Genomic DNA, 2,836 nt, shown 5'->3' on the forward strand with positions numbered 1-2,836 from the left:
CACTTGGTACTCGGTTTATTCAATTGCTCAACATTCTCTGCAGTTATGTTTTTTACAATATCTCTCGGTCAAAATATTTATTTTGTTAATTTTTGACACATTTACTTCTCACTGCTTATACTTTATTTGCTTTATTTTTACCTTCGAACTCGTCTAGTTGTTTGTGAGTTTTTCAAATATTTCCTCAGATTGTTGACAGATTTGGTTGACTCTGGTTTATCTTCTATAGACAATTTCTCTCTTACTTGGATGGGATTCCAAAAAATTCGCTTAACTGTTTATCTACGTTTTATAGAGTTTTGAAAAATATTTATCTCTGATATAAAATATTTGCGCGAAGTCCTCTTCAAACTTGTCTTTAATGATAGGCAAGTCCTGTTTGTTTACAACGCTAAAGTTAAAACTCTGATATACTTCGACCACTTTTTAGCCTATCACTGCCATTAACGTTAGTACCTGGACTTCTGCTGCGTTTTTATCTAATTTAACAGCTATGTCACCCCAGCCAAATTGTTGTAACCACTTTTTCTATCACGTTGATTTGTCCAAATTAATTTGTAGGTTAGCTGCGTCGTTCGTAGCCATTTTACATCTTTCTCAAGTATCGTTTTCTATTTTACACGATCTTCTATAATTCTGTCACAATGTAACAAATAATGCAAGGAGTCATAGCTGAACTAAAGCGATTAAAATTAGAACCAGCCAACTACAGTCATAAGCACATTGAAAACAATTTTGAAGTTAATGTAAAAGTCAGAAACAAAGTTGCTTATGGCCAATGAGAAGAAGTGAAAGTGGTAGAAAAACCTCTACCAAGATTTGCAATCATCGAAAGGCCAAATCCCATGCAGAAAGGGACAAGAGGTGAAACCCCACACACTAGGATTCAAGCTTTTCAAATAAATAAGACTGAATTATCCCTCGAAAATATCACTGGCTCTTAGATCATTATGATTACATAAGTTTGCCATTATTACCCAATTATTGGGAAATAATTGAACAATTAACCAAACATTGATTTCACAAAAGTTACATTAATTTGTACCGTGTTTGCATCCCAATTGAAAGATATTGATAATAGTAAGTCAAAAAAAATTATTAAAATGTTCTCTAAAGTCTAGATTGAAAATATTCTATTACTTGGTTACTTGGTACGACAGAAAAATAAGCATATGATAAATTCTGGTCTTTATTTTGAAATTTTTCAATCATGCTTTGTTATTAAAATCAATGGTAATCCCTTATCATATTTTTATTCCAAGTTCTTTCATGATTTTTCTCAAAAAGCTTTGAATTTATATGAAAACACCCCGTTAATAACATACATCTCTAGATGTCAGGGGGAAAAATTCATATGTAAGTTCATGAAATGAATTTTCAGTAACATAGTCACTCTCATCTGTCGGAAAATTTTTACATTGTCATAAGTGCGAATCTAGGGGCCAACAACTATTCCTTCTTCTAGTTTTGCTTTTATAATCTTTAGAAATATTGTTTGCGGATGCTGAAATACGGAACTAAGTTTTCAAGTCTTCCACATAGTTCTTCAGAAATCTATCTCAGTTTAATTCGTAAAGAGGTTAGAAAAATGTTTTTTGAGTTTCTAACGACTTACACTAGATGGTTTTTTTCGGCTGAAGTCTTGAAAAGACTATTATTTTCTTAAATAATGATGCTCTTTGACCCTGCTCTTTCTACAGTTTTCCCAAACTCACAAGATCAAAATTTTGCACTTTCTACTAGATATTTTATCTCAATTTCAAACCAAACATTGGATGTTGACTAAGAATTGACGGATATTCAGCTTAAGTCAGCTTAATTGATTTGGTTGAATAAAACAAATATGACATGGCATAGTATTTCACTTCGAAGTCTAAGGAAGGTTAGGTGAGGTTAGGTTAGGTTCACTTTCATGCACATTCGTTTCAGGTTAGGTTAGATTACTCTCTAGACTACTACTTAATCCACACTACATGTTAAACTGTTTACTTTGAATCTCTGAAGACGATAACTTGGTTTTTCGTAAATCGCGTCAGACAGCACATTGTGAATATTTGTGAAATAGTAGTGTGTTTATTTTGTACATTAGTGTTGATTATAAAAACAAATATGGTAAGTACTTACCTGCCGCTAGACAAAAAAATAATGAACACGATAAAATAGGATCTGGAATATTGCCATAAAAGCGTTTGGTAGTATAATAGATAAGATCCGCAAATCCATCATCAATTAAGAATGGTGTACAAGTAATATGAGTTAGCATGGCGAAAATCAATACCATAATCGGAATAATATTATGCTTATAGCTTCCTTTCAAAATTTTAGTTTCAAAATCGGGACTTTGCATTTCTAGACATTTTGATACACCATTCAAGTTTGACATGGCTTTTTCTATTTTATTCACAAACTTTAAAAATAACAAGAGACCCACACAACCCTGAAAATAAAAACATAAATGATCTTTTTATAAATAAATTTTACAGATATTATAGTTTTTCTATAAGATTTCATGATTATTTTATCAATAGTAATTCATGACAACTTTTTTCAATAACCGGAATACCTAGATTTAGTATGAGATATTCATCCATTTAACGACATTATACTCGAAGACTTTCATATAACCATTCATCTTATTGAGTCTATCCATCAAATTGTCATTGACTTACTAAAACACACTGTTAGAAACCTTGGAAATGTAGAAGAATAGAACTGCTACTGTAGAAGCTGCTTAGTATGCGTATAATATAATAGTCGGTTCCTTTTAATAGCTGCTGCTTTCGGGTGAACGTTTGAATATTGTAATTAAAATCCTCTCGCTTATTCTTCTTTAGTT

This window comes from Diorhabda sublineata, chromosome 10 (assembly GCF_026230105.1).
Source record: "Diorhabda sublineata isolate icDioSubl1.1 chromosome 10, icDioSubl1.1, whole genome shotgun sequence".
Classification (NCBI taxonomy): domain Eukaryota; kingdom Metazoa; phylum Arthropoda; class Insecta; order Coleoptera; family Chrysomelidae; genus Diorhabda; species Diorhabda sublineata.